The sequence below is a fragment of the Camellia sinensis genome, chromosome 1 (assembly GCF_055761805.1).
Source record: "Camellia sinensis isolate YWXY chromosome 1, ASM5576180v1, whole genome shotgun sequence".
In the NCBI taxonomy this organism is placed as follows: domain Eukaryota; kingdom Viridiplantae; phylum Streptophyta; class Magnoliopsida; order Ericales; family Theaceae; genus Camellia; species Camellia sinensis.
The window spans coordinates 172129945-172152847 of record NC_138961.1 but is presented as its reverse complement, the minus strand read 5'-3'; the positions used below and the strand labels follow the sequence as shown (position 1 = coordinate 172152847).

At 36.0% G+C, this 22903-nt stretch overlaps 1 long non-coding RNA gene across 2 annotated transcripts in view; it reads right to left on the bottom strand.

The window, feature by feature from the left end:
• The window catches only part of LOC114317802 (uncharacterized), a 34592-nt gene extending 14906 nt beyond the window's left edge, over positions 1-19686 (bottom strand). The window contains exons 1-3 of one of the 2 annotated variants that reach the window (XR_014341274.1): positions 19172-19676; positions 18189-18254; positions 17234-17290 (exon numbers count right to left, since the gene is read on the bottom strand). This is a non-coding gene — a long non-coding RNA (uncharacterized LOC114317802). Of the gene's footprint in view, positions 1-17233; positions 17291-18020; positions 18255-19171 lie in introns of those variants that run through there. The other variant, XR_014341273.1, reaches the window with a different exon arrangement.
• Between the last annotated feature and the right edge of the window lie 3217 nt (positions 19687-22903).

Here is a 22903-nt window from a genome sequence, read left to right as displayed (position 1 = left end):
ACTCCATGTGTGGTAGGAGAAAGGGGATGGACTCCATTAAATTAAGTTGGCCTGTGTGTTTAGGGTGAAAGTCCCGAAACTTGCACATATACATGCGTGCCGATTCTCGCGGACGAAATTTTTGTAAAATGGAAAATTTTAAGTGTTTGTGAAATGATTGTATTGGTTAGAGAACCACTGAGTTCTAGCCTCAGTTGGGTTGTCTGGATAATAATGAATTTGACTCACGGATTGAGGTGTAATGAATTATCATGAAATGAATTAAGATAAAATGGATTGAGATATGAAACTTAGCATATTATGATCTTATGCAAATATGAATAATTGTATCATGGGTATTGTATATGCATGTCATACTTATATCTTTGTTAAGAATCATATATTGTGCTAGATTATTTCTACTAGGCTTTGCCTCAGCCTCCTTGGGAAAAACATTTTCAGGTGCTGGTGATATGCCTCCGCCAAGTACTTAGCTTGGGAGGATTGTAGAGCTGAAGGCTCACTTTTGTTTATATTGTATTTACTTGCTTTTTTTTAGCCTAGGGCTTTATTTGTATTGAGATGATGAATCCATTTGTTGTAACCAAGCACTGTCTTGGAAAGATGTAAGCCATTGGGACATATGAATATATGTTTGGCTTTCATTTTTTATTTCATCTTGTAACACATGCTGTAGATTTAGGATGAACGATTTATGAATGTACATTGCATGTGTCACATTTTGTATATTAAGTCTAATTAATGAAAGCTTCTTATTTCATTCATATCACTTTGCACTAGTGGTCAGAGTTGGATTCTTGTAATTATTTTGGGGGCATTACAGATCCTAACTAGGTTGGCACCAAAAAGCATACCCTATCATTTGCAGGCACAAGTCTCAAGTTGGTGAAAAACCAACAACAAAGGGACAACAACAAACAATTACAATTTGACACCAAAGAGCCAACAACTCCTCAAGCTCCACCAAAACTTGATTTGCTTTCTTCAGTTTTGCAGGTCATGTGCAGTGTCTTATTTGCCTTAGATTATGTACAATATCATTAATTGAGTAATGAAACCCTTGGGAGACCACTACCTCCTTAGCCAACACCCTTACCCAAGTCCATGTAGTATAGGTCCTAAGAGCATAGACAAAATAATTATACTAGTAACGGTTTCTTATCATTATACACAAAAGTATTGTGGTCCACAGCAGTAAACATGTGTGGGACTCATGCCTTGATATTCAATAATAAGGAAATGAGATAAAATATGCATTTATGTATAACATTTTCATATGTTTGACAGATTGGCATTGGATGGAACGTAGTTTGGGGAGTATCAAAGGATTCCATTTTGAATTTTTTGATATATTTTGTCATAGTATTTTGTAGCTTGGAAGTTTTTTTGGAATCATTATGTATAGTTTGAAGTTTCGAATTGTAAGAGATTTACTTATGTTAGATGTTTTGGATTTGATATTTTGCTTATGTTTATAATATGCTACTATTTTTTAATTAAGTTTATAGTTTGGATTCCATTTGGGTTATAGTTGATAGACTAATTAAGTCTGCACACTTTCTCCCTGTAAAATCCACGTATGATGCATACCGATTAGCTACCATTTATGTTGATGAGATTGTTTGTATACATGGAGTTCCGGTTTCTATTGTGTTAGATAGAGATCCGAAATTTGTATCTAGATTCTAGAAGAGTCTTCAAGCGACAATGGGAACAGAGTTGAGGCTTAGTATAGAATTCCATCCACAAACTGATGGACAATCAGAATGGACTATATAGACTCTAGAGGATATGCTTCGAATGTGTGCTTTGGATTTTCAAGGGAGTTGGGAGACTTACCTGCCATTGGCTGAATTTTCATATAATAATAGTTTCCACTCCAGCATCGACATGGCGCCATATGAAGCTTTGTATGGCCGAAAATGTAGATCTGCAATATGTTGGACTGAAGTTGGGGATAGGGTCTTACTTGGGCCCGAGCTTATGCAAACAACTACTAATAAAATCAAAGTTATTGAACAAAGGCTTAACACAGCTTAGAGCCGACAAAAGAGTTATGCGGATGTTAGGAGAATGCCTCTTGAATATGAGGTCAGTGATCATGTGTTCATCTGTGTAAATCCGATGAAAGACCAATTAAGGTTCGGCAAGAAGGGTAAACTATCACTTTGTTACATTGGGCCATTTCAAATTTTGGAAAGACTTGGTCCAATTGCTTATAGAGTTGCCTTACCACCGGGAATGGAACAAATGCACAATGTGTTTCATGTGTCAATGTTGAGGGGCTGTCTCCGAGATTTGTTCCACGCGATTGACTATCACCGAATAACACTTAATGAAAATATAGAGTACAAGTAACGGATCATAACGGATCATTGACCGACAAGTAAAGCAACTGAGGAACAAATCTATTCCAATGGTCAAAGTGGAATGGAAAGAACATTATGGTAAGGATGTGACATGTGAGAAAGAAGAAGAAATGTGAGAACGTTACCCACATTTGTTTCCAACGGAAGGTAACATAAGTTTAAGGAACCAAACTTCCTAAAGGGGGGAAGAATGTGACAACCCTACTCTGTGTTATGCTATTTAGTCTTAACTATACTTATAATTATGAGCTTGATATGATTTTGAATGCGAATTATATGAATATATGCGTTTTTGAATTCCTATCTGTTCGTCGTAGGAAAATCTGTTTGATTTTCTATTATAAAATTAAATTGAAGGCCTGTAGACGTCCCCGAACGTCCCGGAAGGAAATCCCTCCCGTTTTGTTCATTGAGCTCACTACAGTTTAAGACTCAATGTCACGGTCCTGTATCTAATCACGCAAAGTGCAATACAAGACCGATGAAATCATCAAAGAGTTCAGATCCGGTAAATCGTTTTTGAAAACAGATTTTTTTGAAAGAAGTGCCAAACATGGACTGCTTTGTCAGATACAGAGTCGCCACCTAAATATTTTATTTTGAAAAAATTTAGGAAATCCTGACTCGTTGCCTAAGGCCACGTGTCTGTCATCACCAAAGTTGCCTCGGCTCGGGAACTTGGGTACGATTGGGGAAGGTCACTTCGTGAGCACCCCCGCTCGCCCGATCAAAGATCGGCCTCTACTAACCATGATATCTAATTTTGAAAAACATTATGCGTTCTTATTCCGGTTATTAGCCTAGATTTACTATGTGATGCGCACAGCATACAAATACAGACCGGGTCGCCTGAATTGGAACAACATATCTCATGTTTGTTTTGAAAACGGTTTGCTACTCACAAGTAGGCTAAAATGTGGATTTCCCACCCTCAGGTGGGCTTAGAAAACAAGGTTTTGCCACTCTCAAGAAGGCTTAAAACTCACATTTAATGAATTGTTCCAATCCAAATAACCCAACCTTCACCCACAGGCATTCAGGCAGGTATATCATATAAGCAAATAGCCTCATGGTAAGCATGCTATCATGGCAGTCACTCACACGCATGCAAGGATGCTAAAGCATAAAACTTACCGAGTACTCCAAGCCAAAACAGAAGCTAATTAGAAATCCATGCATGATCCTAACTATACAGAAATGTCTAATGCAACACATGCAAAATGCAACTAAAATAGGCTCGGCTATTCTAAGATGGCATGTGAAATGCTACAACTAACAAGTATTCAACTTGGAATTGAAATACAAATACAGTTAGTATGGTACGCCGAGCCCGGTGCATGCAAGACAGATGAATGAATGCAAACATGCTATCATACTGTATGCTAATTGAAACATGCCCTAATCTAACCATCATAAGTTGGTAAATAAAAGAGAGAAAGACGTGGGGTTGGAAGACATACATCACACTCACACACACTTATTACAACATTGCCCTCGCTCGGAGGGTCCAAAAGAATAATACAGTCCAAATGATAACACAGTCCGAAATGAATAATTAAATATTACAAAACTCTAATTAATTAACAAATTAATCTAGGAAAGCGAGTAAATTAGCATGCAGGCCTATGGACTGCCTCAGCTCTGTTCCGAATGATGGGAGATGCATGCTTGAGTTGCCTGGCACGGAAATCCATTGCGATGCCCCAATTCGCCTCTGTTTGCAATTAATGTCGGAATGCTGTGCAAGGCTTTAGAAAGCTGCTGATTTTTGATTTGCTGCAACAGAGAGCAAGAAAGGGGCATGGCAAAGTATTTCACATATGTATGCATGACTACTCTTCAGGGAGTGTAGTCCTCGATCCTCGTGCCACCAATCACGCATATCGATACATGATGGCCGAGGAGTCGAATTGCACGACTCAATATGAGATGACTGCACATGAAAACATAACAAGACCTAAACTCCATCATGGGTAATCCGGAGTGTCGGCTACAGGGAATTGAGACACGTTCCGTCACTCGGAGTACGAAACGTCCCTCGTTTCCCGTGCTCGGGCTAACTCCTATCCCAAACACAATGCAAATGAGATGGCATACGCAATGCGACTAACATACAACCTAGCATACGCAATGCTATGAAATGGCATACACAATGCTCGATGTAGCATGGCATACACAAAGCTCTAACACGCAACCTAGCATACGCAATGCTATGAAATGAAACGGCGTACACAATGCGTGATGGACTTACACCAACATGAGTGGACCTCATCCACACTCACATCAGTGGCCATAAGATGAAAATGAGATGACCGAAATGCATGCACACATGCACGCAAACCGAGGACCGAACCTAAGGCATTGAATGCCACTCTCCCAAAACATGGCAAGGATGAAGCATGGCATTCAAACATGTAATTTTCAGCATTGAAACATAATGCTAAATGGTCCCGAAACATGGAAATATGGCACCCGATGCATGGAACAAGCCCTGAAACTTAATACTAGGCACATGCATTGAACCACAAGTATACAAAGCAAGCATTATTTGATCATGAAGTCAAAAGACAGAGCCAAGACAGTCCCAAAACATGTACATTTCCAGTTTAAAGCATGGCCAAAAGATGCTAACATGATGGACTAAAATAGCATGCAACATTGGCTAGTAAGTATGGGTTACATGGCATGTATATGAAGCAAATGAGAACTCATCAAATCAGCCAAAAACAGTGAATAAAACATGCCAAAATATGCCCAAATAATCACTGAAATGCAGCCAATGCATACAAAAATGAGGGGCTTCTTTGGAAGGCCATTCAAGAGGTTGTTAAGCACATATAAGATAGACACTTAGCATGGCAAAACCAACTCTGGAAATGAGTTATGAAAGCCTTAAAACTCACAAAATTGGCCCTGAAATCAGTCTAAGAAACATGCCAAGAAAGGCCCCCTCAAAAGGCCTTAAATGGAATTGTTCTACACATGCACTATAGACATAAAATATGATCAAAAGGGCCCCAGAAAGACCTAAGGCAGACCTTAAAACCCACAAAATTGAGTCCAAAAAGTGACTTCAATGCATGCAAAATAGAGCTCCTTTTGAAGGTCCAAAAGATCCCCAAACAAGACAGGGAGAGAGGGGGTCACCCCCCTCTAATTTTGGCCCTCAAAAATGCATCAAAGCCACTAAAAATCCACTAGATTTCAGTGGCTAAGAGGCCAAATCATGGCCAATGCAAGTGCTCTAATGCATAGCCTTAATCATGAAGAGATGAAGCATGCATAGGGGGAAGATGACCCCAAACAGAAATGGGACCTTAACAAAACTTGAAGAGGATGTCAAAAAAGACTTTTTCCAGTTTAGAGAAAATCTCGAAAATACTCACAAGTAAGGCTGAAATAGGATGCAAAAATAGTCCTAAAAGAGAGATAGAGGGAAAGGAGAAGTAAATGACCTCAAACAACAAAGTATCCTTAAACAAAGTTGAAGAGGGACTCAAAATAAGTCACTTTACAGTTTATAGAAAATCTCGAAAGTGCTCACAAATAGGACCAAGATATGATGCAAAATAGGCCTACAAAGAGGGGTAAAGCATGCAAGGGTGTAGGAGGCCTCAAACAGAAAAGTGTTCTTAAACAAATATGAAGAAGAGCTCAAAATAAGACTATCTTCAGTTTACACCAACGCTCGAAAATGCTTGCAAATGGAGCTAAGGTATAGGGCAAAATAATGCAAAAATAGGAGAAATGAGGACTTACCCTTGAAGAGCCGACCTCCAGCAGCTTTTGGACCAAGTTGATGAGCTTCCAACCTCTGCAAATGGCTTCCAAGGTGCTGGAATGGATGATGGAGGTGTGGTGCTAAGGGTTATAGTGTAAATGGACCAAGGAAGTTAGGGTTTTGGAGCTTGGACTAGTAGCAATGGAGGTGGGAGGTTGTATGCCTTAAGCAAAAGTGTCTAACCAGCTGATATGAAGAGGAGGGCCTCTCTTATAGGGAAGAGAGGCCAAAGATTCTCTTAGAAGCTTCAAAGATCCTCCATACACATGTATGGAGGATCCACCAAATGGTCTCCAGCTGGCACAGCTGGATTACACTCAAAGAGAGGAAAAGCAATAAGCAGGCCGGCCAGTTCAAGTGGCCGGCCGGCCACCCCCCCTGGTCGGCCGACCAGGGGTCAAAAGGTTCAAGCAAAATTGCTGGTCAGCCTACCCAGAAAGGTGGCCTCCCAGATGAGTAGATCACAATGGTGGTATGAAGGGCCAGAAAATGTGACTCAAAAGTAGGAAAAACTAGCTTTCTGTCAGAAAAACCGGCTTTTGGAGAGAAAAAATGAGAAAATTGGCTTTTCAGGGGAATAGGTGTCCGGCCACCATCCTATCACCTCCCTAACAATGAAAATAGGGTCCCTACCAAAAATGGACCAAAACAGATGCAAGACGAAGGTTCGGGGGCCAAAACGCGCGGTTCGAGGCCCCGAAAACAGGCTGTTAGGCACCGGAAGTGGCGTATGACCACGAAGGTGGTCTCCCGGGCCACAGTGTTCCTCTAAAGGGAGAAAATAAGGTGTGTGCCAAAAATCGGAGTAAATGGAGGTAGTTAAGCGGTCCCGAACCGAGGCACACGGCCGACGACTCCGAAAATCGGAAACCGGGCTCCAAACGGGAAAAATGGCCTACGACCATGAAACATAGACTACGGCCACTGAGAGATGGTCTACGAGACCTCTCCCTCCCTTCGGGAAGAGAAAACAGAGAAAACAGGACCTGGTTCGCAAACCGAGGCAAGGCACAAAAGAGTCCCGAAGTCTGGAGGCAAGGCTCACAGCTGAGACTCTGAAACCTCAGAACGAGCACAAAATGCAACATCACCGAGCACTCAACTGGTGACGTCTGAGTCTTAAGGTCGGTCAAAAATGGGGTGTCTACAAGGCCGTAGAGGCGATAGAAACTGAAATTGACTGTATTATTGTGATTAGCGTAATTTTTAGAGCTTATGGTGAAACTTAATTAAAAACTGATTCGGATCAAAATAATTAGATTCAATATGAGTGAATGAAACACAATTAACCAGTGCTAATGAAGTTTGATTAAGGATATGTATATATATATATATAGGAGCTATATGCACTTAAACTCATATTATGAGCTCAAAATCTGAAACAGACCCTAGAAAGAGAGAGTGAGCCGATTATAGAGAGAGGGAGAACACAATTTGTGGAAATTAGCTCAATCTTGGAGGATTGAAGGGAATTCACTCAAGAACTAGCTAAGATTTGGAAGATTGAAGCTTTTAGGTGAGTAATTGAACTCAAATTCATGGGTTTACATTCATAACTAAATGAATTCAAAGATGATATGAAGTTTAGAACAAGAATTGAGTTGGAAATGATGAAAATAGGGCCGATATGTATAAGCATGTAACGAATTGCTAAGATTCTTCATATTTGAGTTTTTAGCCTGTTAAACAAGTTGAATTGGTAGTCAATTGAGACATGCATACATGAACAATAGGAGTATGAGGCTCAATTGCATGATTTGAAGATAATAGGATAAGGATTCATGTAAGATCATACATGCATGAGAATTTTAAATATCATTTTGACAAATTCATGGAGAATATGGTACCAAATGCATAACTTTGTTGAGCTTCATGATTTTGAACAACATTTTTATCATTGGAAATGGAATTGGAGTCTATGTTTCACATGCATGTATAATCCATGAAGATATGAAGCTTGATTGCATGAATTTTAAACATACCAAGAAGAATGTGAAATGGTTTGGGATTTGGATCATGGTTTTGGACAAATTAGACTCAATTTGTCTATGTACTCTTGTTGTATAATGTTTTCCATGTTTTTGTACCAAAAATACAAGTTTTGGACCTTTGAACATCAAGTTTGAGCTTCAAGCATAGTTCTGGAAAACCCAAAATTCGACTTGTCGCTCGAGCGTGAAAGTCGAGCTCCTAGAAGTTTTGCAGAGTTTTGCATTGTGGCTCAAGCGGCAAACTCTACGCTTGAGCAAACCCTATTTTGCAAAGTTCCACATTCGAGCGTCAAGAATCTTGCTCGAGCGTGAATTACACGCAACCAGTACTTTTGCAGACCGAAAGGGTCCGCTCGAGCAACCAAATCTGCGCTCGAGCAGAGAGCCCTGTTTTAGAAATTTTGAAAAGTCATTTTATGATTCATTTTCCGTTCTCTTTCATTTCAAAGCACTCTTAGGCATGCATTGGACATTCTAAATGAATTAAAGGACACGAAAGAAGCCTAAGAGCATTAAGCAAATTAAAGAACATATTGAATTGTATTATGACCCAATGTGTTATGAATTGTATAGGGTCAAGTGCAAGGACGAATTAAGCACCGGAATACAGTGAGTAATACTTTAGTAAAGATATGTTTGTATAAGCTACTTTTGCTAATGCCATTCATGTGTAAGTGTTCTGGAATTGTGAATTCGAATTATGGATGAGTATTCTTCTCGTTTGATTGTGTAAGACTATAACGAAGTTGATAAGTATGAAATCACCTGAATGGACTAAAGGTCGTTTTGAATAAATATGAAATGGGCCTAAAGGCCGTTCCGTATATTTGCTTCTACGGACCATAGGTCGTTCTGTATGCATATGAAATGGGCCCAAGGCCGTTTTGTATAATTGTTGAACGGACAGAGGCCGTTCCAAACAAGGGAATGATTGGACCTAAGGTCGTTTTGAATGCGGAGATGAATGTAAACATAATCATGATACGCATAAATATGGAAATGAATTAGTTGGACCCAAGGTCATTTTGCCTGTGGATTGGACCCAAGGTCGCTTTGCATGTAATGAACCAAGAGTCGTTTTGCAAGTATGAGTTGGACCCGAGGTTGTTTAGTATATGGATATGGATGAGATATATGATATGTTGGACCTAAGGTCGTTTTGTGTTGGTATCGACCAGCAAGTTTGGGTTATAATCTATGGATTAAACAAATCTCATTCATGAACTCCTTTACTTTAGCATTATTCACTAGGCGTTAGCTCACTCTTTATTTATATGTATGTAGGTGAGCAGTGGGATGTCCAGCCTCAACCTTAGTGAGCCATGAGAAACCAAATTTTGAGGAGTCAACCAAGGTCACCTCACGCAACATGCTTACTTTTGTTTTTGTTCTCTTATGGTCATGTATGATAACTTTGTGTATAACCTTGGATTTTGATAATGATAATGTTTGAATGATCTTGGATGTACGTAGTACATACATAATGTAAATATATCATGGTGTCAGTTATTTTATGCATATGAGAAGGTTTTGATTAAGCCATGTATGCACAGCTCGTTGGACAATTTTTGTAAATATTACTTCCGCAGGTTGGCCCCCTATCATTAAATATTGTTTTATTTTTGACTGAGGTCATAAGTAATCTCATAATTACTGGTCGGTTATGACCTTAATCCAAAGGGGCGGGTTTGGGTCATGACATGCCACGTGGCAACTTTATATATGTTAAAATAAAAAAAAAATTATTATACACAGCATAAGCAAGTTTTAAAACCAAGATCTTGGGTTTTATTAAGAACATATTTATCATTTAAGCAACATAAATATTATGATATTAAATTCTTTATTATTTATTTTTATTTTAGTTATCTAAATTGTACGTGCATCGCGTGTGCCACCCACTAATTTATTTTAAGTTATATATCCATGACTTTTTTTTTTTGTCTATGATACATTAGTTACAAATAATATTATTTTTTTTATCTTTCTTGAAGTCAATTATAAAAATTTATGTGAAATATTTTTGTAAAAAATTTCAATGTTATAATTATGAAGTGTCACATCTGATTTAATTTTTTGACTCCGCCATTGACCTCATCCAATTCAGTAATTAATTCTCATAAAAAAAAACCAACAACTTTATTAATTGGATCAAATTAATAAAAAATTTAAAATTAAGAATCAAAATTGAATCAATTGAAATTATTAAAATTAAAATAATATTAAAAAAAATTGTGAACTATTGATATAATTTGCTCAAAATTTATTCCGGCGGTAAGAGTTCAAATATGACTCTCAAACTCTTAAAAAAAATAAAAATAAAGTGAATTGAGATGGGTTGGTCATCATAGCTGTGTCCATCCTAACATTTTGGTATTATAGTCGGATAATATTTGCCTCCGTTTTGAGAAGTTGATTTTTTAATTTTTTTATTTTTTTTAATTATTTTAATTTAGGTTAAAAAGTTTGATTTGGAAAGAATATTTTTTGACTTTTTTAATTTTTTTTGTGAGAGAAAAATATAATAATTATGGATTAGATGTGATAATTTGTTTGTTCTGACTAAAATATCATATTTTATCTTTTGTTATTATTTTAACCACAAATCAACTTCCCAAATAACACCTAAGACATTTAACAATGCATTAAGAATGTTATCGGGCGAATTTAATTTTTTATTTAGAAAAAGCACTGAATGATTATCCAAATGTGGTCAAATTGCATTACTCCTTAGGCATGTAGAACCCGGAAATTTGACAGTCATGCTGAAAAACAACTTAGACTCCTGAAATTTGACAGTCATGTCAGAAAATGGAACCCAAATATAATGTTTTTGTTTGTTTTTCACAAAAAATTTTTCTGGAAACAAATTTTTAAAAGTAATCAAATCAAATAATTTTTTTTTAAAAAAAATTTAAAATTTAGTTTGGTTACTTACTTTTTAAAATTACTTTCTCGCTCACACATATCAAATCAATCACTTTTTTTAAAACTTTCTCTCCAAAACAATTTTTCAAAACTATTTCTGAAAAAAAACAAACCAAATAAGTTTTTATACTTTTTATCTCAAAAACTACTCTACAAACACAAACCAAACACACCAAGTATTTTCATTTAGACTCCTGAGAAGTACTAAAATTTTCTCTTCTTCCATTGTTGATAGTAATTAACTGATGGTGGTTTACTTCTCACACTCTTCATCCGATTCTGGCTCTTTAAATAGATCTCCGCTATTAAATATAAAAAAAACATATTGCAGAAAAAACAATCATAAAAATGTATCTCATCTCCAAGATCTATCGTCTTCCAAAGCCATATCTGCTGCTACCACTGCCTGGACGTTATGGGTTTGAGGATTTGTGTTTTGTTTTTTGTTTATGGTGTGCTTGTAACTTATTTACACAGATGAATGTAGCCTATGTATTTATCTCAGGCTTATTCTATTGTCGAATTTTTATGATCGACTTTTGCTTTGTTACGTAAGATATATACATAGTTTCTCCTTAGTGTTTCATTTGGAAATTTTTCCTTTGTCTTGAATAAGATTTTTTCCTTAGTTTGGTGTACGGTTCTTGCTAATTTCCTTGTCCAAAAAAAAAAAAAAATGTTTCCTTGCAAGTGTTATTTAGCTAACCTTACCTTAAGAAAGGATATCTCCTTGTCCCATACCTTTTATTGTTTAACCTAAAAACCAATTTTTAAGGTCGGACAATAATATTTGTCTAGTGAGGGGCAAATTGAAAACAAATTAAAACTATAGCAAAAAAATGATAATTTTCAATTTCAATAGAGACAATTTCAAAACTTTACTACACAAATATTGAAATTAAATTTTCAAGCAACATATCTGTAAACAAAGTATAACGCAGCGGAATAAAAATTATGGTCATACCTTTCAAACAGAGTTTGAATTGAAGGATCTCGTGGGTAAATCACGTGCTTCCTGAATCTGGTCAATCAACCCAGTAATGGGGTGATATTACAATAGTGAATATCACCCACACAAACCACAGTGCAAATGGCTTTGATCGTTATTTTTGAGAGAGAGTCAGTATATGGAAAAAACTTAAACATACGTTATTTTTCTACTTAATTACCCATATCCCATATATCAGATATATAATCTATTTATCTCATTTATCCATATTTGTTATATGAGATAATATATGATATCTATATCATCTATCCATATCATGATATGATAGATATATATCCTGAGTGGCTATCCAAATAGGTTTGAATTCAAATTCAAAACCCATTTGGATAAGGTTCAAAAGGTTCAGGTTCAAAAGGTTCTGAGAGTCATGCCACATGGGCGCCCAAATTCTAACATCTCCCACTCGGACATGAGTTGGCATGACACTGCCACGTCTCTATCTCAATCTCTCCAAAAAATAAACAATCTCATACTAGCCACTGCACCGTGCGACTGTTGAGAACACTTGCATGTGGGAGCTCTATACTAGAAACTCAAAATGAGCCAGTATAGAGACATCAACCCAAAAAGAACAGAAATAGTGTCTCATATACCCCCGACCCATCTAATTACACCGGTCCAAAAAACATCTCTAATCCCTCAAAAAGCGCATGTTTGACCCTCTCAATTCTTGCAATATATTCACACTCAATTTGCCTCTCATACAGAGCGATGTGAGTTGCCGGCAGTGAATATACAACAGTGGTGTAATACTAGATGATCTTCCCTTTGCACTCATGTCATTTAGTTTAGGATTGACCGTTTTCCCAGTGATGTCCCTTAAGGCCGAATCATGCATGACCGCAGGCAACATACCAAAGTAGTAGAACATCAACCCCTTACCTTGTAACATAGTCAAAAGCCACAAAAGGATAAATGAAAGTCATATCAATAATGACACGTAAGACTCATACGGTGAGGAAGCAGGGATCCATTCTCTCACCTCATTACTCAGTCGCCAAGCACATATAGTATGAATACATGCTACGGTGGACTAAGTCTTTCATAAAGAGTGACGTCATACTTGATACACCGTACAGATATTACTCTAGCCACTTTCTAGTGCCTAACCCGAATTCTCTATTTGTTCGCCTTCTAGGCGCCAAATGAGATCTCGCATCTGGCTAATCATAACAGGCACAATATGGAAAGTGGGTACTAACATCCATATTTGATCCTTAACACGACCTCATCTTGGTTGTAACCAAGGCGACATACATAGTGGATTTTTTAAGCCTCTCTTGGCTTCAAATAAAAATATCACTAGTCTCATCCTTGCTCGCTGCCAAGCGCCAAAGGCGATTGCTCGTGTGAGTGAGCCAATCTTGCCTACTGACATCATCATTTGCTAATCATTATGACACAAACCATAATAGTGTCAACATCCCATCATCTCAAAATAAGTGATCGATTTTAAAAAAAAAAACCACAGCTTGCGCAATTATAGATTCCAAACATAAGCCTTATCAACACCTCTTGCAATAAGTATATACAACGGAATCCACCATATGCGCCTCACATGAAGTAATTTAAGATCACTACCTCTTGCGCAATAACATCTCTAAAGATATTTTGGTGGCCAATTTACGTTCATTCTTAATGCGCCCAACTAGCGCATTGAATCTTATATGGAGCAAATTAATATACTACTAGTAATGCATTTTATCCACAGTCTAATGAGCAAGGTCAATGTCTAAACAACTCAGTTGACCATTTACCAAAGATAACACTTATCATGCCGAATACGCCCACATAGTGTATTTTAGGCTCCCACAACAAAGAAAAGATCAAGGAATATAGGTCATCTGTTTCTCCCAAAGACAATCTAAGGATTCACTCAATAGCTAAGGCTCTGGCTTTTACTGATAGATAAGTCAATGGGTTTGCAATTTTACATCTAAAATCGTTCTAGGATATTCCTTAGTTAGGGATATAGGCAACAAACTAGTGCAATTTCCAATTGGAAAACATCTTGCGCCATTATCCACCTAACATTAACAATATTTAATTCCTTATCTCTACTACACCATTGTGTTGTTGAGTACTAGGAATAATCAATTTTCTAAGCATCCATCTCTCTTTACAGAGTTTTCTAAAAAGAACTCAAATAGATACTCGCCACCTTGGTCAAAACTAAAAGCACGAAAACTGTTATCTAATTGATCTCAACCTCATATGTGCAATGTCAAAAATCATCTCAAAACTTTTGACTTATGGGAGATCAAATAATCTTGACTCAGATGTGTATCGTAATCTATAAATGTGTCGAGATGGAGACTTAGCTATCATACCCTTACACATATCTAGTCACAAATATCATAGTGGACTAAATGCGCCAAAACAAATGACCTTCTATGACTTTTCTACTTACTTGTGCGCACCCATTGCGAACAAAGTTACACATTCACATGAGAGAAGGATGTCATAAGCTAGTGGGCCCGAGAAGGCCTACTCAAACCATCGTGTCATCATCTCATTAATGTGATTAAGTATAATAAGCCACTGGTTCATGACCAATGTCATAAACTAATTCCAATCATCTTAATGTGTGAGTTCTCGAAGACAAGTTTTAAAGGTTTAGGCCCAACTAGGTAATGACTCACGACTAATTCATATTCACTAGATCATAAAAGGATGTCATGGAGATATCAAGTGCACCTAAGTCGCAAATTTAACTAGTAAGTGCTAATCCCCTGCACCTTCAAGTCAATTTTATTCTCCATACACTTTACTGCATCTAGTTGAAAGATGACAATACTCCTCTTGCCATATCTATTTCTCGCTTCATAGTTACTTGCAATTAATTCTACTATCCACAAGAAAGAGAGAATAAGCTATCAACTATGACAGCTCCAAAGTAACTTAAGCGCGAATTAGGCTAAAGAGTCTAATTCAACACAATGCTCTCACAAGCGATGCGTCAAATTCTTAGAGTCATAACAACCTTGTCGGCCTTGACCTTTTCATCACTATGCCGCAACGTTTGCGCTTAGTGCTAAACGTTATTAAAAAAAACGTTAGCCTAGCTAAGGAATCATACAAAGAAGTCCCTCCTCATGTCTCACACTCAGGTGTGGAAACAGTAAGTGTCCAGACTTAGACAAGTTGGCAATGCTAATAGATTTTTCAGCTTCTAAGCGCTAATCTTTTCACTTAGTGTTAATATATTTTGCAGCTTCTAAGCGTTAATCTTTTAACTTCACGTGATATTTCAACGCACACTATTATAGTGCATGAAATTTTGCTCCATCCACTCCCAATAATTGGGTAGAGAGCAAAACACTGCTCAAACTGGCTACTCGTCTTACACTTAATGACTAATTTATTTAAGCTCGCATTTCTTGGATGATGTGACTCTTGAATGTTACTTCATCCAATGATGTAACATTATTTACAAGTCAAATTACAAAGTCAATCCGCGCAGCTCAATAGTCAAGATCATATACAGATCTATTGAGGGCTTACTAATTTCATAACTCCAAAACTCGCCAACCAAAACTACGTAGCGTGCCGCTAACTATAGCGCACACATTAGTTTTTATTATGCCAAACAAGGCAACAAAACCACCGCGGCTTTGAGTCATGTTTCCTTACTTTGGCTCAATTAAGACTTGACCTAAAGTCTCCAAGACTTTTGCTCATCTAAAGAATGGGATTACATTGTTCACATTTGAACATCTTTACTAAGTCTAGGTCAACCAATTGACTTCCATAAACTAAGTCAATTTAGAGAGAAATTCGCATTGGGATTAATTTGATTAGCATAATATAATTTTGCCACAAAAATCTAAATTAAATAGTGACAATATTACATAAGCCGCAAGATCGAAAATCCGCTATGCTCGTAATCATCTCTTGCGCCACATGTGACAATTATCCAAAATTTAATTTAATTTATGCGCAAAATATTGATTTTCGGGAGTAAATCTACAAAGATTTCTCTTAACCGAACAACCTCCCACTGACTATGGCATGTCAAAGCATGATAAATTTCATACAATAGCATCTTAATGTAAATTTACAAATAACTCATGCTATATTCATTTAATAATAGAATTCAAATAAATAAATAAATAACTAATCATGCTTTTCTAATTACAACATATTAGAAACTCTAAAAAAAATAATATGTTGTATTAAATATTCAAATTATGCCATAACAGAAAGTACATCATCCTGAAATTTTCTGGAATTTTTCTAAATTTTTCTGGAATTTTAAATAACTAATAAACACACATAAAATTAGAAATAAATATTCCAGAATCTGTTAAAATGCTACAATTATACCAGTAAACAGTAAACTGTAATAGTAGTCTACAATAAAAAATTCAGCCCCAGAAACTTAATGATGCAACACCAGATGCATTTTAAACCAGAAATAATGAATTATTATTTCAGGAAAAATATTTTTTATTTTTACAAAATTTTCAAAATTTTACAAAAGATAAAAAATTTAATTCTGAGTCTAACGATACCAACCATGCTTAAAACAAAGCTATAACGAATTAATTATGGCAATTTAACGCGATTCAGAATTAAAAACAAAACAAACATCGCCTAATACATCAGTAGCCAAGCCGGCCGAGCCGGCGGAGGAAAACGGCTCGGCTCAGCGAGCCCGACTCGGTGCGCGGCTCGGTGCGCGGCTTAACCCGCGGCTCGGGGCATGGCGCACGTGCGTGGCGCGGAGGGCGCGCGCGTGGATAGCGCCGCTGACGCGCGTGAGGGTGCGTGCAGGCGCGTCGGCTGGGCAGCTGGCGCGTGGCAGTGCGTGGCAGCGCGTGGGAGTAGCTCACGGCGTCAGGTGGCGCGTGCAAACCACGCGCCGCCTTCCATGGTGTTTTCTGGTCCGTTTTTTGTACTGCCGGACTTCTTTTTTCAAAAATAAAACCATTTATGGTATTAAAAAAGACATTAATGAACATAAAAAAAATATTTATGCTCTTAATCTAATAAAAGTAAATTTTTTTCTCCTTTACAAACATTCATGTATATAATGTATACATATACATATAAAAATATACACATGATTAAAGGAAACACGAAAATATCCATCATCGCTCTGATACCAATGTAAACAAAGTATAACGCAGCGGAACAAAAATTATGGTCATACCTTTCAAACAGAGTCTGAATTGAAGGATCTCGTGAGTAAATCACAAGCTTCCTGAATCTGGTCAATCAACCCAACAATGGGGTGATATTATAATAGTGAATATCACCCACATAAATCACAGTGCAAATGGCTTTGATCGTTATTTTTGGGAGAGAGTCAGTATATGAGAAAAACTCAAACATACGTTATTTTCCCACTTAATCACCCCTATCCCATATATCAGATATATAATCTATTTATCTCATTTATCCATATTTGTTATATGAGATAATATCTGACATCTATATCATCTATCAATATCATGATATGATAGATATATATCCTGAGTGGCTATCCAAATAGGTTTGAATTCAAATTCAAAACCCATTTGGATAAGGTTCAAAAGGTTCAAGTTCAAAAAATTATGAGGGTCATGTCACATGGGCGCCTAAATTCTAACAATATCAAAAAGAAAGTTTTCAAAAAATCATATTTAATGTATTAAAATGTATTGCAGTATTGCACGATACACATTGATTTTTAGACAATCCAAATGTGCAAAGACATCCAAAGCTTTAGATTTGTTTTCTTATTAGCTAAAGTTGAAGCAATGGGTTTGGCATGTTAGACCGGAAATGCTATGAGAGCAAGGATTGTCAGACAATGGATTAGCTTCGAGACTACTTTTTTTTTTTTTTTTTTTTTTTTTTTTTTTTTTTTTTTTTTTTTTCCTCTTGGTTACAGCACTAAAAAAGGTACCATAATCTACAAGAAAATTTTATTTTTGTCTCGATGATCAATTATAATATCTCCAAACTTTAAATAATTTTAATTTTACTTTCAAATTTTTTAAAATCATATCAATTTACCTGTACCGTCAAATTTAAATGGAAAAAGTCAAAAAAAATTACATTTTAACCTAAAATTTAAATTTCAAAAAAAAGATACAAATCCACAATTTTATACACAAATCCACCCTCTTTTCTTTCACCTCTTCGCCGGCTACCACCGCCAGCAGCTAGCCCTCATCCTCCCACTGCCACTGCAAAAATAAATTCCTTTAGACTAACAATATATGCATGGGTATCCATTAATATATGTATCCATGCAAATATTATAAAGCAATAAGAAAAATGGTTTAGACCCCCTCCAAAGGTGACTCCCATGACCCTCTCTGGCTTGTGATTGGCCAGATTTTATTTTTATTTTTATTTTTTCTTCTCCTCCAATCACCAATCTTAATGCGTGTGCGAGATTGGTGAGAATTGGTGATTGAGAGGGTCTCAATCACTTATTGCTTTATAATATGTGCATGGACACATATATTATGAATTCGGACCCCCTCAAAGGTGACCCCCATGACTTCCTTTAACTTGTGATTGGTTAGATTTTATTTTTATTTTTATTTTTTTCTTCTCTTCCAATCACCAATCTCAACATGTGTGGGGGATTGATGGGAGTTGGTGATTGAAGGGTCTCAATCACTTCTGAAAGTGATAAACCTACGAACAACGTTTCATTTTGGATTACATTTCTTCAGTAACCAAACGGGAAAAGAAAGCAACATGCCCGGAATCAGTAAGCACCCATCATATAAAAATTTAAACCCCTACTTCGGACACTAAATGGCTGCCAAGAAATCGATGAACAAAAAAATTAAAAAAAACAATTAAATCACAAAAAATTGGATTGGATATTGTTATCCCAGTATCCCATATGTTCTCAGCAACCAAAGGGGGTAACCAAGAAAAAAAAAAATTAAAAATTAAAATGTTTCCAGAATCAGTATGCACTCATGACATGAAAACATAACTCCACGCACTGTTTGGCTACCAAGAAAACCAATTAACATAGAACTAAACGAAATGCTTCAATTGTCAAAATTGGATTGCATTTTCTTTGCTACATTCTCTCAACAATCAAACAGACACAGCATAAAGAAGTAAAGCTATAACATACCCACAACAATCAGAAAACACCTATTGCATCATTTTCCCAGAAACCAAACAGGCAAAGCGCCCCGGGGGGGGGGGGGGGGGAGAGAGAGAACAAACAGAAAACAAAACAAACCCTTGAACTTACAGAGATGTGGGGAAGCAGAGGCGAGAGAACTGATTGAGCAAAAAGGATGATGTGACGCTAAAAAGGCACTGAAAAGGGACTTAAAATTTGAAAAAAAAACCAAGGATAATAAAGGGGGTTGTGAAGAAGCTGAGGAGAAGAGTGAAGGAAACGATGAGAAGATGATGATGATGATCATAATGATGATGACAGAGAGCTGGGTTGGTTTCTGGGTAGAGTAATGGAGTAATGGAGGGCCAGTAATCGAAGTTTGGTGCACCATCGCCGCATTGTTGAGGAGATTTTACCGATCGACGGAGGCCGAAGGGAGGAGGAAGGCTAGCCACTAGCAAAGGCTAGAAAGGAGAGGTGCACAAAAGAGAGCCGGTGAGTTCGGGTATTTAAGGATAAGTTTGCATCTTTCTTTTTTAAAATTGGAGTTAAAATATAATTTTTTTAATTTTTTTCTGTTTAAATCTACCGTGAGGTGAAATTGATACGATTTCAAAAATTTTAAGAAAAAAATTAAAATTATTTAAAATTTAAGAATGTAATCGATCATCGAATCAAAATATTAGCCTAAAAATGAAATTTTCACCATAATCTACAGTTTTACTAGATTAAGTCCTAGGAAATTTTTGAAAAATTCTATTTTCACACACTTAATTATTTTAATACATATTTTTTTTCAGTACGCACGCTTATTAATTTGATTATTAATTAATTTTCTCAATTCACATATTAAAAATTATAATTATACCCTTCACTCATAATCGTTGTACACACACCATTCAGTGAAAGGATACTCTAGAGTGAAAAGCCTACAGTCATCTCCTAGAGTAATAAATCCAACGGTTGACATTAAACCTCACCAAAACGACGTCATTTTGGCGAATACTTTGAAAAAAAAAAAAAAAAATCAATCCATGGCCCTTCTCTCATTTTCTCTTCCATTTTCTTGCTCAAAAAAACCATTCAAAATCAAGAAATCTCACAAATACATCTCTGAAAATCAATCTATGGCTCAAGAAATCGAAAAACCATGGATTGATTTGAAAAAAAAAAATAATAATAATAATAATTCATCTGGGACAAAAGATAAGATAGAGCATTCAAAGTTTCTCTGAGAATCACAGCAATGCAAGGCTCTCAGATAAACCATCTGGGAACGAAAAAGTCATGATCGACTAAAGAGAACGAAAAAGTCATGACTACCCAAAGACGATGATCCACCATGAATGAACAATGAGCTCTGAGAATGTTGGGATGAGAGAAAAGCGACATTGTCTTGGCTCCTCGACGAACACTTTCGAGATTGGTTCGAGATCGATTGATTTGATCACTACGACAGTCAAGTTCATCGAAATACATATGGCTTTGTAGACAATCGCACTCATTCCTTGGACGATCTTGTCGGTGATTTTATAACAGGTTGAGTCGTGTGGGTATTGAACCTTTTTGGGTTTTTCGATTTCTTGAGCCATGGATTGATTTTCAGAGATGGGTTTGTGAGATTTCTTGATTTTGAATGGTTTTCTTGAGCAAGAAAATAGAAGAGAAAAGGTAGAGTGAAAAAAGGAGAGGAGAGCCATGGAATAATTTTTTTGTTTGTTTTTTCTTCTTCAAATTACTCACCAAAACAACGTCGTTTTGGTGAGGTTTATTGTCAGCCGTTAGATTGATCATTCTAGGAGATGACTGTAGGCTTTTCACTCTAGAGGATCTTGACGCCACCATTTAACCCTCCTTTCCACACTTTTTTTGTTTTTGTTCTGACGCTTTTGTTTGGTCTTTTGGTTTTAGGATTTTTATGTTTACATAGTGAAAAACTACATATTCACTGTGTGGAACTGTATTGCTTGGCCAAGAAGGTTCTTGAGAGGTCTAATACAACATGGTCTATCAAATTGGTTTACATAGAGGTACGAAACAATATACAGAAATTTTAAATTTTTACTTGTAATTGGTTATAACCCAATTTAATCTCAATGTCAATATTGATCTTCATTTTTTTTCCCATTAGCATTGGTACTATGGAGAATCGGCACTATTTGGAACATTTGAGGAGGCATTGAAAAGTGAAAGCATTCGAGGGTTGTAGTTGAGAGACATTAAAATGAAAGCATTTGAAGAGGCATTAAAATTTGATAGACCAATTTGATAGTGAGAGACTCTGTTTAATTTTATAGGACAAGTGAATCAATTTGATACTATTTTTTCAAAAAAAAAAAAAGCTTTCATATTGTAATAAGCATGTTTTTCTAATCCAAATTTGATCTTACGTGAGAGAAACATGGAAAGGGGCAATTAAAGCAATATAAGAGATGTTTTGAGAGTATTACTTTGTAAGCAATAAAGGAGTGTAGAGTATGTAATAAGCAAAGTGACAACAATGGAAAAACTAAGTTTAATTTTTTTTTTTAACTCAAAAGGTGTACATTGAGATTTTTTTTTATTCTTAAAAAATGTGTATAGAGAATTTTTTCATATAATGTTATCGGTGTTGTTAGATGTCTATTATGATCATTTTTATTTAGGATATAATTGTCATTAAATTAATATTTCATTAAGTGTATACCCTGAGCTAATTAGGTGTGTGAAAATAGAATTTTTCGAAATTTTTGTTAACATATTAGGGCAAACACATCACCTTCTTGACTATAATAGCCTTATGTTATTAAAACGTGCAAAACGCATAATGCTTTTTTATTCAAAATTTTAAAATTTCATAACTTTTATTTTATAAATCTGTCTTTTCCTAAAATTTGTATTCTTACGCTATGTTTGGTTGGAGATTTGAGAAAAGATTTAGAAAAGAAAAGAGAAAAGGGGTGTGAATCTAGTTGAGTGTTTGGGAAGTTACTATTTTAGTAGGCTAAAATTTTTGTATTTAGAAAGATAGTTTTTTGTGTAGTTGGATGTGATATTTGTGAGGAAAAAAATAAAATGATTATGAATTTAATGTGACATTTTGTCTGATTAGCTATTTTAGTCTATTTTTTCTTTTTGTGGATTTCAGCTAGGGTTGCTACTCGGGCGGGGTTCGGTCGGGTTATAAGTTATCCAGCCCAATCCAAGTTCTGCTGAGACCTGCCCAAGTCAGAATTGTAACCTGAGGTTACCTATCAAAGCCCGACTCGAGTTAAACCCGAATTATCCGAGTTACCCGAATTGTAAATGAAGTTTTTTTTTTTTTTCCAACTATATTATTAAATTATTAAAATTTGACTCTATTTACATTTTTTTTATTTATAGAAAATCATTAATACCATCAAAATAAATAATTTATATAATGTAAGAGAGATGCTACTATAATAGTCTTTACAACTTTAAGTGAAAATAAAAAAAGTAAGATTTTATATTATTTGTATATATAATATATATTTAATATGATTTAATAATCTAAATTACTTTAATATCATGTAATGACTAATAATTTATATGTATATTTAATATTTTTATATTTCTATAAATGTATAATTCAGGTTTTGGGTTGTTCGGATTGTTTGACGTCTTTGTCCAAGCTCACCAAAATTTAATTCGAACTTCTGAATTTTTTTCCAAGCCCGTACCAAATTTGAAAATATCTTGTTCATGCCCTAAAAAAATTCAAGCTGGGTTCGGGTTGCT